At 42.0% G+C, this 13,665-nt stretch overlaps 1 pseudogene; it reads right to left on the bottom strand.

The window, feature by feature from the left end:
* Window positions 1–555: 555 nt before the first annotated feature.
* LOC137278608 (cystathionine beta-synthase-like) lies at window positions 556–12,715 on the bottom strand (annotated as a pseudogene).
* Between the last annotated feature and the right edge of the window lie 950 nt (window positions 12,716–13,665).

Raw genomic sequence — 13,665 nt, 5'->3', positions numbered from 1 at the left:
TCGGAGTATCTGTTTAAAGCAGACTTAGATATCAGGAAGCACTGTGCAGAATTGCCTCCCTTGGTCCTGCCAGAATCCGGACCGGATTAGCTGAGGGGTAGACAAATCTTGACTTCACCCTTGAAGATCCGGGTGGGAAATAGTCTTCAGCATCCCATCGTAAGAGGCGACTAACGGGATCAAGTGGTCAGGCTCGATGACTTTGTTGACAAATGCCATCGTATCTCAACTGCGTAAGTCAAGGCTCGATAACTGGATTGTCTGATCCAGACTTATTTATAGACCATATAGCTGGAATTTTACTGAGTGCGACGTAGACCTAAACTCACTCACTCAACTTGGCACCCCATGGTAGATAGATTCAAAACCACACCCCACATGGGTACAATGTGTGAAGCCCATTTCTTGTGTTCCCCGTCGTGATGTTGCTGGAATATTGTTAAAAGCAGCGTAAAACCCAACTAACTCACTCACTCACTCACTCAATCACTCAACACCACATTGACACATTTACCGATACAGATATTTTCATGCTCATAAAATATGTAACGAACGTTCATGGAAATTAAACATTTTATTTTCAGACTGATTTGACTCACAAATTTTCTACAAAATGTACACATCCAAAATTCAAAACATGCATTGCCACAGGTCGTATTTTTGAGTTTCAACTGTAATATCTACGTATTGAACTCAACAAACAAGCTCTACTACCTAACCCTACGTAACCTATGGAATGTGTGTAAATCGACATTGATGTATTGTTGCTCTCAGCAATCACTTAACAATGCAACTCCACCAGTTTAAAACATTCTACTTAAGATTTGAGTTTCTATTGAAATACTGACAATGAAAAGAAACCTCTCAATATACACAGACCCTATATGATATTAGATGTCTACCTGTGAAGGCCATATTGCTACTGTCACGTGAACAATATCTATGGCATGCAATGTTTCACGGCATTGCCGCTCGGTGGTGCGAATAAATACGATTTAGTGGGACATGAAACTGATATTGTAATATTAATTGTATGGACTTGAAACTTTGAACAACATGAGCATGCACTTGTGTGGGAAATGATGTCACCTATACACTATATACACAGGGTTGGCCTCCACCTGCCTCTTGTGACGTCACTTCCTGTAGACATCGGGTGACGTCACACTCATGCAATTGACGTCACAATAGTACTGATAAAGGCCGATCTAATCTTCCATTGTCTGTAACAGAGAAGAAACATAGTTCATACGTTTCATTTATATTTTCATTTCTGTGAGAAGTGCGTCTATCGCAGTATATAATAACAAGTTGGTGTGATTATTGCGGAGGAAACAACTATTGCGGTAGCGATAGTCTATTGCGACCAACTATTGCAATAGTTTTGTACTGTCTTATTAAAGTCATTTCCAAATGAATGTATAGTTTATATGAAATAAAAACAAGCTGAGGTAGTTTCAGTCTCTTTCAACAATTGACAAGAAATTTCAAAGCCAGATCAAATAAACAAAGCAGCGCCTTGAGCATGTACTAGTTGTGTGGAAATACAAATATGTATAAACTCATTATCATTATCATCATCAAACATAAACGTATTGTTATGAACAATTTCAAACAAGCTAACGATGTTTTCCGCCCTGTTTGGTTGAGACGTAGCAGGGGCGAATAACTCTTAGTCAAAGTGAACGAGGTACTCACTGTATTTTGCCCTGTGCATTTATCAGCGGAGGTCAATTACAAAACTATCGATAGTCACACGCCTTTGGATCCATCGAATAATTGCTAGCGGAGGCTCAACAATTTTGCAATTCATCGACAGTTACATCGTTACAGCACTAATAAGAAGCACCGGCGAGTCTGGTCGAAACTCCTCTATTTGAAACAAAACTACATGAGCTCTCACCTGTCTACTTGCTGGGTTCCTCCTCTTCATCCTCCAAGTAGCCCCTCTCCGCCATCCAATCATCATTCAGGAAGCGCGTCCTGCAACATGAGATCAGACTGTGGTTGTACAGAGGATCAATGTCCTTATAGAAGATGTATCTAAGTGAACATCTCCCTGTAATTGAACGTAAGATCCGTGTGCTTTCAGAAGTTGTATCCTTGAGACTAACAAGCTGAACACGTCAATGTGTTTGAACAGAAGAGTGTCCAAACGAGGTGGGTTTGGCCTTCTTACATGTAGTTCCTGATGGAGTCCACGAAGATGACGACACACCTCTGCCCTTCCTTCAAGCCGAAGTCCTTCATTGCCTGGATGCCGTAATGCAGAACTGTGCCACTGCTGCCGCCTGGAAGAACATTTATACAGCATGTACACCAAGAATTGTGTGATTCTCGGACTTGTATATTGCGTCAGTTGTTCGACACTTATCTGTTCATTCTTGTTGTTCCTAAAAATATGAGTCTGAATATATGTGCCATGGGTTTTTGTTAATATTTTAGACAAGGATAATTAGGGAATGTAGTTAGATTGTGACTCACCTACAAGAAGTCCCTCCTCCCTCACGATTCTTCGAGCCATTTGGAACGATTCCTTGTCTGCCGCCTTGTACCACTTATCTACAAACTGGGAGATTAACACAAATATCAACCATCTGCACTAGAGTCGTTCTCAAAGCTAGCGGGTTGTCAGCAACACGGCGTCATACTGTTCCTGTCTTCAAAGAGTACTCAGTATTGATGTTACATCTTTAACACAAAACATCGACTTCAGTTAGCTGTTGAAATATTATTAATGCACTTTTAAAATCTAACTCGGCTATTTTCTTTTACTTACTATGAGTAGTTTACCTGTTATTCCTCATAGGTCTCTGCTGCTTCATCAAATGTTTTGTAATTACGAAAGGTATCTCTTGAAAGAATTCATTACAGGCCACAAAATCGAATTGATGTTATATATGCTTTTGACATGGCAACCCTTGCTTTGCAAAGGGCCCCTATCGAGGATGCTTAACTAACCTGTCTGTCACATGCTGTTGGGACGAAATCCTTCCCGATCCCTTCAACCTCGAATTTCTTTCCCTTCTGATTCAACTCAGCTGGCTCAGCTATCAGCGAACCCTCGGGATCCACCGCTACTATCTGACAACACAAAAACAATAGTGATTAAACATAAGCCTTGTGAAGGCTTGTTAAATTGCACCATGAGAACTTATATGCAGTTCTAAGCGTCAGCAACCCACTCCTCACATTTAAAACCATATTTCTCGGCTTCAACCGCTCAGCCTCAGTTTCAACACCTCACCACTCATCTTCAGCATGAGTGAGTGAGTGAGTTTGGTTTTACGCCGCTTTTAGCAATATTCCAGCGATATCACGGCGGGGGACACCAGAAAATGGGCTTCACACTTTCTTCAACATGACATCCCTAGGCTTCAACACATTGCCCTCAGTTTCAACACATCACTCTTAGTTTCAACACATCACCCTCAGTTTCAAAACTCCCCGCCTCAGCTTGAACACTAACTACTCAGCTGCAAAGGTATACCCTTCAGCGTCAACATTCCACCTCTGAGGTTCATACCTCTATCCCTCTGCTTCAACATTTCAGCATCGGCTTTAACACCCACCCCAGCTTCAACAACCCACTCCACAGTTTCAACACCCCACCCCTCAGATTCAACACGCCACCACTCATCTTCAACTGTCTACCCTCTTATCGTCAACATTCCACCTCTGAGCTGATCTCCATCCCTCTGCTTCAACATTTCGCCCTTCAGCTTTAACACCTACTCCCCAACTTCAACACCCCACCCTTCAGCTTCAACACCTTAGTCTTCAGCTTCAATCCTGTAAAGCTCTTGTTCAACAGTCTACACCTCTACCCCCGGGCATTATGCCTTACCATTGTCTCTTACCTTACAGTTTGGGCACCGCTCTTTAATCTTCCTGGCCACGCCCGTGAGTGTGCCCCCCGTGCCGGTGCCAATGACCACCATGTCCAGCTTGTCTAGGAATAGTAACATACTACTAGGTTAGACTCAAATGATGGGTGCATCAATTCTACATCAACTATCAACAATGACATTGAAAGTACAGTTACTGAAATTCATACATCCTGTTTTCTTTGCATCTATACCATTATAATTTGCTCACAGGTCAAGAGGGGACATGGGCTGATGGACCCTCGGGCTCAGAAAATATAAACAAACAGAGGGTATACACCAACCCATTGAACCAGTGAACAACGTATTTATCTTACCGAGCACCTGCTAATTTTGAAGTGTTTGAAGCACGGGTATCGGATCATAACATGGAGATCCAGAGTTAGGCAATTAGCCAATACCGACAAGAGTTATCTCCCTTTTATCGAACTGCATCGGCAATTTCCGTAACCATAGAGACTCAACTGAATAATTACTAAAGCACTAAATAAAGATATAAAGATATAAAGAAGTACCAAATGAATTGCCAAGTATTCCCAGCTGCTAACAAAGATAATGTTACTCGCTTGTAAGCGGGTTATACTGAAAATAAGACATGCAAGCTCATCCATTCAGAAAACGGCACACTCATTTGTGAGATATATTACTTACTATCACATGCATCTAAGATCTCCTCGGCCGTCCCGTCGTAGTGCGCCAGTGGGTTACTGGCGTTGCGGTACTGAAACAAAGGCCATCCATAGTGTCAGTGAAAACGCAACACGGACGTGTGGTCTTTCTTTGATTTTTTTCTTTTGTCTTTCAACCCCGCTATATCTCAGCTTTATGACATTCTGTAAATAATCAGGTTTCGATCAGACAATCCACTGACTGACATATTGATCATATGTCACAAATTAGGTCAGATGACGTGCCTCACCACCCGGCGGCGGTCTGTTGATAATCGTGTCTGGGCCAGACAATCCAGTGGTCAACAACATGAGCATCGATCGTTCCCCATCGATCAAAGGTCGATCACCTGTACTAATAACTTTTACGTTGATGAGTCGTCAGTAGTGACGTCATTTCAGGTGTCCCCCGTCGAGATGTTGCTTGAATATTGCTAAACGCGGCGTAAAGCTAAAACTCACTCACTCAGTCATCGTTGTATGTAAATACATATTTCAAATATACAAGCCTTGCGATTCATTTCATTTGATACAAATGCATGTGAAGGCGTAACGCACAGCGCTGATGCAGTTTTTACGTAGAATGTTTAGTGACTGTCTTTGCACAGCGTCAGCTCACCTGGTCAAGGAGGAATGAGTTAGGGATCTCCTCCATGAGACGTCTGGCCACGCCCACGTGAGACTCTGGTTGGTCGAACGGTATGCCGTTAGCAGTTCGGTAGATTTCGGCACCAAGCGCTTTCATGGTCGCTACCTGGGTACAGATAGGTAAACACGCGTGAACACACATGAATACACGTGAACACAAGTGAGCATAGGTGAGCACAGGGAAACACAGGTGATCAGGACAACCCAGCATACATGAACATAACATCTGATACCATGTTCCTAACGAATTTTGTACAACGAGTTTGATTAATATTTGCGCAAGGACTTACAGTGTCGTCCTTGTACGAGTAGTGTTATACTCAGCTGTCCTATATTAAGGTTATGACGCGGTGTTAAGGTGATGGAGCCACAAGTTTCGGTAAATAGCTCTATGAATCATATCAGGAAGAGACTTGGATTTGAGCATCGAACACTGTCACAACCAACGGACGCAACTCTGCAAGGCTAACTGGTCATTCATATGTGTCCTATAAAGCATAAAATTATGTTTTAAGGCATAATTAATATTCGACTCGACAAATAAGATGATACTGACGAAGAAGAGGAAGAAGAACATGAATGGCGTTACCTTCTCCAGACTCATGCGCTGAGGCATGACAATGATGCACCGGTAACCTTTGACAGCGCACACCATGGCAACGCCGATACCTGTAAGTGACATACCTTTTGACTTCACCATCACGTGTTTAATTCACACATCTGTTTTACGTGTTTTGATCACAGCAGCAACATGGTGTGTTTGCGATCAAAGTCTGTATATAAATACACCAGTACAACCCCAAATCTCTCATCCGTTATCCAACACCCTTTCCATGCCGTCGAATTTGTTTGCGACATTTATCGTGCCTTTGGTTCTTGAACAGGAGAGATGGGATGGATTTTGAATTTGAAGACGCAATGTGAGATTAAAATTGCCATGAAGCGTTCTCCCTCAAAATCAGATTTGAAAGAAAGTGGACGAAGGGGAGACGACTTACCTGTGTTTCCGGACGATGGTTCAATGATTGTCGCCCCTGGTTTAATCAATCCCCTCTCTTCAGCATCCTCGATCATGCGCAGTGCGATCCTATCCTTCAGACTTCCGCCAGGCTGAAAAAACTCACACTTGGCAACTGCGAATAGAAAGAACATCAATATTGATGATTACAGACAATTTCGGCTGGTCAATACATGGATTTCTATATATGAAAGCACAGAGAAATATTACATTGAAATTAACATGAAGGGGTATCGGTAACTGCCAACAGATCTACATGACAAGGCGGACTAAATCTCTTTATTACTACTCTCACATCTGAATGAGTACAAAATGCGAAAATGCGACGAAAATGCGAAAAGGGCGAGAAAACGAAAGGCAGCATAAAGTCTCGTTACGTCGACTTTAACTTGTCGATTTTTAATTTTATGAGACTTTGGAAAATGAAGACACAGACCGCTGTATCAATTACTGGAGGTTTGGCATAACTTGTGTCGACATGGCGAGAGTCTCCTATTGAGTACAACAACGACGGGCACAATCCAAGATACACTGAAAATACCTATCAGTTCTTTAGGTCTGTGAAATGAAAGTTAAAATAGTAAATCATTAGACACTACATCATATACTAGACACCGTGCTTTCCCTGAAATGACGTCACAAAGCGTAGACCAATCACCACAGTCCACGTCATATACTAACGTATTTCACATTTAAGTCCCTCGCTCTTGCCGATGTTGTTGATTCTGATCATGGGGGTGCCGGCAATGTTCTCCAACACGCTATTGAGAATCTTCGGCCGAACAGGTTTGGGACTGTGGTGAAATAAACATTATTGCAGGAACATTGTACAAAATCAGAGTTATCTGCCCCTTTGGAGAGTTACCGCCCCTACAGGCAGCGCGCTATACACAAAATGCAGTGAGTACGTGAGTATACCCTGTAGTCCCCTGTAGTCAACTATTTCAGACATAGCAAAGCAGCCCGCAGTGTATAACCGCGTCTGCGCAAGTGAGTGAATGTTGTTTTACGTTGTTATTAGCAATATTCCAGCAATATCATAGGCACATAACTTCACAGACTGTAACCATCTCCGGATCTAAACCGGACATTCAGCCTGATAAGCAATCCTGACCGTCCGATCATATTAGTCGTCTCATACGACAAGCACGGGTTGCTGATGTCCAGTTCTATCCCGGATCTTCAATGGTCACCCGAATCTTCACGGGTTGTACAGTGAGTATGGGATATCCATGTTAAAGGGCGGCATGGTATCTCAGTGAGCAAAATACATAACGTCCGACTAGTAGGTACACAACAGTGTACAAACACATCATAGTTTCCAACTTTTGCAGAAACTAAGTTAAAGATTACACAAAGGTACGCTGCTAATGTGATGAACATTTTATCGGGCCATAATCTTGCATCATTTAAAAGTGCATTATAACTTGAATGGTATATTTACAAAATGACCCCATGAAAATTCACCAGCCAGTCGGACCATTGACTGTGGAGATTTAAGGGTCCGACGAACCCATTTTGGGCGTACCAGGGTATTTGTTCAGTTAAAACTTACACTTGTAACTTCGACAAAGTAACATTTTCTTAAGTGAGACAACACTGATAAATCCAAAGGGTATTCTCACGAGTGTATGATAACCCCCCCCCCCCCCAAAACATAACACCTTCCATTCAAATATGGTATCCAAAACATGTGCTCATTCGTATCCAGAGTTTTCAGATTTTAACTTCACAAAACGCTGGTATATCATATTTTGTTCTTTAATGGTTGTGACCTGAAAATGCATGCCTGGGCTGCAGCGTTTTGAAATACTGAAATACATTCATATAGTGACATGGGAAATGATAAATATTCATCACTTGATGTGAATAAATATGGTATAATCCATGTCATTGATGCCACACATGTATGTAAAATATATAGTCTGATCTGAATAAAAATATATAATGTATATTTGGTACCGCTACATGTCTGCTGGTTTGAATGTATGCGTGGCTGGTGCTGAGAGAACCATGTGTAAAATAAATCTATCGGCCAATTTACTTATCATCACTGTCACCGTATACATGTGAAAGCACAGGCTAGAATTGGTCTTCAGCTTGTCGTAAGAGGCAACTCACGGGATCGGATGGTCAGACTCGCTGGCGTGGTTGACACATGTCATTGTATCCTATCTGTGTAGATAGATGCTCTTACTGTTGGTTACTGGATTGTCTGGTCGGGTGGCAACCAGCCTAACTGATCCATAACACCGTATGGCCGCCATAAGGAGGATTGTTTGATCACACGCAACCGCTGGGGCGTGGTGGCTAACCATTATTGTTTGTTTGTGAACATGTCGTTTAATGTCGCCATGTGCAATATATCATCTATATGGCGGCGTTCTGTAAATAATGGGCTCTGGAAGACAATCCAGTGATCAACCACATGCGTATCGATCTACCCTATAGGGATACGATAATATATCACAAACAAAACCAACATGCCCGATTGCCATATGTGCTCTTGCTGGTTGCTGAATGTCAGTTCTAACCCGGATCATTCCGGATCATCACGGGTTTGCGTTGTGAGAATTCAGATAGATAACTTTTACCATGATACCACTGGAATATTGCTGGTGTGGTGCCAGAATGACAGGTAATAGCTTAAAATATCAGTTTCAAAAATACACGTTTAATTGACAAGAACAAAGCATGACGCGGACGTCAGCTACAACGTGCATCATCGTTGTAGGGGACTCTGATGACTGATTTATGAAATATACCTCAAGCATAATCCCCCAAAGGGAATACTGTGACTACGGAGTTGCCTCCCTTTTACATGGCGTCACAAGTTTCCGCAATTACGCCTGAACAACAACTGGTTAATAACAAATATCTGAGGGCGCATGTCTCACCATGTTTTATTGGAGTGGGGGCTGTCCTTCGATCTGCCGTACGTGCACCGACTGGGCAAGTCTGGGCGTCTCCAGTTCCTGTAGGGGTTGAACTCTTCACCATTTTTTATGACAGGGCAGCCATTTTGTGCGCCGTTTTGACTTCCGTTCTGCATGGTTAGCTGAAAGGATACGTGACCTGGACTAAACACTGGGTGCCTAGTGTAAACAATGAGCACGAGGGTATACATTTAATAACAAGCAAAACAAATAAGAAAATAATCATAATAATCGGTTGGAAGATTTTAAGAAAAGCATTCCCACAAGGCTACTATCAACGTCAATGTGTAGAAGTCAATTTTCGCGACTAGAATTCGTGGTCATTTACACTTTGACACAGACATGTTTGCGTTCGATGGACATTCAATGGTATATGGTACCATGCCATGCTACAGCTAGGAAGATAGGCGTTATCACAATGAATTATCACGTAGACATATGATGGATGACCTCTGACAATACGAGCTGGTCCAGAATATTTGATTGTGTTTTTTGTGTGTGTTTGATTGCCCTGATTGTGTTTGGTGCTTTGTTTTTGTTGTTTTTGTGGATCTTTGTTTGAGTCCGAAGATGTACACCGTTCAATGTCACATTTTGCAAAACGTTTATGTTGGCAGTAGGTAATGTGTAACAGATCCTGACAATACTATATCTCATTCCAAAAAATGTTGGGGGTGGGTGCTTGACTGATACTATATCATCGTACCCCGACGTCGTGAATCGTTGTTCAGAATATCAACCACTGGCTCATCAAGTGGGGCTTTAAACAACAAATGTTCTTCATTGAGTGTGTGATTTGAATTTGACGCAGTTTTGAGAAATATTTCAGCAACATCACGACGGAGGACGCCAGAAATGGGCTTCCCGTGTGGGGAATCGAACCCGGGTCATTGGGGTGACGTGTGAATGCTTTAACCACTAGGCTATGCAATCGACCCAAAACGATAGGGAAGTGTCTCTTTAAACAGCGTACCAGTGCCCCAATGACCTTGTAACTCCAGCGCCCATGTACAGCGTTTATCTCACGGATATGAGTCCATTAGCCTCGTTATCGTCAACTAGACTTACTCTCGATGGTCGCTAACACTGCCGAGTCAGCAGTACTACAATGGGATGTCCGTCATTAGGCAGTATGAGTTACTTCTTACCTAATATTTGATATAATAAGAAAAATGAAGTCAAATAGACACAAGACACGTGACACATGTACAGTAATTATTTGGAAATTCAACTTTTTCGAACAAAAGACTGTGTAGCAAAGTTTCGTTTTTAGTTTATTCTCACAAGTATAATTTTTCTTATTTACTCATAATTTTTTAATTGTCATCTGCCTCCTTCCGCGCTTAATCCTCGGTAGTAACGAGGGAGGGCGGTATCGCTTGCATTTCGTGCACAGATGGTTTGTTCGGGAGTTGATAGAACATAATATACTGGCTTCAACTATAAAAATCCGTTTATTCATGTGAGTAGAAAGTAATTTGGAGAGTAAGAGTGATGCTGTGACATTGAATCTAACTATCTATACAGCCAAACTGGTTTTACAAACATGTATATAAAACGGCAATGTTTCACGGATTATGCAGAATAAAACAGTCATATCCACAAAGCGTTCGTAATGTTACAACCTATCGCAATTCTATTGTTTATCATAGGCTTACGAATGTCGTAGCTCTACGGATCGGGCCCCGTTTCATAAAGTTATGGTAGCGTTACAACTGTTTAACTTGTATACTGTAAATTACGATAGTAATTTCTGAAACGGGGCTCTGGGTGTCCTTGCACAAAGCCACCTTAGCGTTACGCCAGTCTGTCTATGTTAAGACATGGGATGAACGACCACTTTAGCGTTACGCCAGTCTGTCTATGTTAAGACATGGGATGAACGATCACTTTAGCTTTACGCCAGTCTGTCTATGTTAAGACATGGGATGAACGACCACTTTAGCGTTACGCCAGTCTGTCTATGTTAAGACATGGGATGAACGACCACTTTAGCGTTACGCCAGTCTGTCTATGTTAAGACATGGGATGAACGATCACTTTAGCTTTACGCCAGTCTGTCTATGTTAAGACATGGGATGAACGACCACTTTAGCGTTACGCCAGTCTGTCTATGTTAAGACATGGGATGAACGATCACTTTAGCGTTACGCCAGTCTGTCTATGTTAAGACATGGGATGAACGACCACTTTAGCGTTACGCCAGTCTGTCTATGTTAAGACATGGGATGAACGATCACTTTAGCGCCTAGATCGCTTTGTACAAGGGCATCCTGGACATGGTGTCACGCTCAGCGTCAGACTTCAGAATGAATGCGCGTCAGGTCCCGTTTCACTAAAATATGCGACGGGCATACTTCCTCTACCGGGCCCATATTTCATTGAGCAATCGTAGCTTAAGGTGATCATGACTCCCATACTTTAACACAGGCTTACCACGGTGATAACGCTATGATAGCTTTGTGAAACGGGACCCTGGCGTACATTGATACTGAAATCTGAAGCGGCCTGGGTCGTAGTTATGAATCTACACCATGCATTAATCACTATTCAGAAACCATATATATGGATTAATTATGGCAGCTTCACGGTCCTGTCAACATCAAGAATACAATGCGCGCATAGACAGTGAAGCGAAAACAACAGCTGTATGGTCATACCTCCAGTATATTAATGAGCTAATGATTCAAAACTCGTTCTGGCGTTTCTGTGTTAAGTGTTCTCGGAATTTCATATGGACAATATCATAAACGTCGTACCTATCCTACCGTGCCGTACTTCACTGTACCTACCGTACCCGATTATTATAGTATACGGGTATTTATATTTGCACTTTCTTTCTCTCGATCATTGGGTGTCAGTCCCATCACATTTTCAATCTCAGTTCCATGGGGAGTATACAACCCATGAAGTCAATAAGTTTTTCCACCATCCTTAGGTCCACATTCACTGCCTAGACTTCCTAAAACTAAGATCATAGACACACGTTCCCTGTTTCGCTCATATTCGTGATCCCAACTCCGCTGTATGCTCAGTTTCGCCCAGCATCGTTCAGACACTCAGAACTGCATCTCCAGCTAATGTTAAGAACAGTTTAAGCGAATACCATGCATAGTATCAGCGATTACGGCCTGTATGATATAATACCGTGAATACTATCCGCTGATACCATAGTAAAAACGAATAATAATCGCATGAGAGAGTTATCATAAGGGAACAATATGAAGAACCGACTATTGGTGAAGAGTGTGTGAGTTAGATAGTATACGTATGTATGTAATTCAAAGGAATCATTTAGATGTTCTAATTATAAATCATTCAAAACTTTGAATAACATTACAAATCACATGTTATCAGGCACAGTGAGAAGGATGGCCAATTTCTGTGATGTACTCACGATGTTTGTTCCCTCAGTGATCCCTGGAATGATCTGCCTTATCACACTCTGTCCGCGTATTTATACACAATCTCACTATCTGTAGAGCCCGGATGTGACATTGGCCGTGCTTTGGGAACTCCCACCCTTTCAGGGTAAACTTCCATTCCGAGATGTTGCGTTTTCGGGAGGCGTTCTGTCTGCGAACACTCCTTTGTGTGTCAAGGCTTTCTGGACATATAGTTACAGCATTGTTCATGAACGTCGTTCTCTACAGTGAATGGCCGGGTTTATTGATTTGGACTTTTTCTAGTGCTCGCTTGATACTGGTCTCACACTTACAGTTATTAGAAGAGTATATATTTAGTTTGTTGCCCGTGAGTTCGTGTCAAGAGTTAGTGAATGAGTGAGTGTAATTTTACACCGCTCTGTGCTCCTGTAGTGGATCGTACCTGGGCCTTCGGCATGACGAACGAACTCTTTAACCACTAAAGACTACAATACTGCCCCGTGATGTCAAGAACGAGATTATGTTCAGCAAATATGTTTTCAAAATCTAGAAATACATTGTATCCTGATGGACACAGTGCTTTATACATACCCATCATCCTAAATAATATCATTATTATTATTCTTTGTCCACCTGGTAACGAGTACAATTTCATCTTCAGTTTTTCTTCGTTTTGTAATGTGTCTAAGCCAGACTTTGAATTTTGACATCTTTGCAAACGATATTAGACCCCGCCCCTAACCAACGTTGTGATCTTTGTAGTTGTCATGGTAACGACCTTGCGCGTGACTACAGTCTGACCGTCTACGTCTAACATTTTAGGTATACGTCGTGTCGGCGTTCAGTTCAGCATGCAGCATGGACTCCAATGACATGTGATTCTGAGCACTCGGATTATGTGTTCCAGGATATACCTACGGAGAGCGGTTTGGAATACAGACATTGATGATGTAATGAGGACATCAGAGAAACGTATTTTAGTATTTTAGAAGAAATTTTATTTAGAGCATGAAGGTGTAAGACAGTGGTGGAATGTACCCATGGCTGTTTTCATTACTGAACCATCTGAATCCTTCTGTGAACACTCGTTATGAAAACAGTTGCACATTAGCATGCATTATC

This window comes from Haliotis asinina, chromosome 1, assembly GCF_037392515.1.
Source record: "Haliotis asinina isolate JCU_RB_2024 chromosome 1, JCU_Hal_asi_v2, whole genome shotgun sequence".
Taxonomy (NCBI): Eukaryota; Metazoa; Mollusca; class Gastropoda; order Lepetellida; family Haliotidae; genus Haliotis; species Haliotis asinina.
Note: the sequence above shows the minus strand (reverse complement) of the source record. Positions and strands in the feature narration are given on the sequence as shown.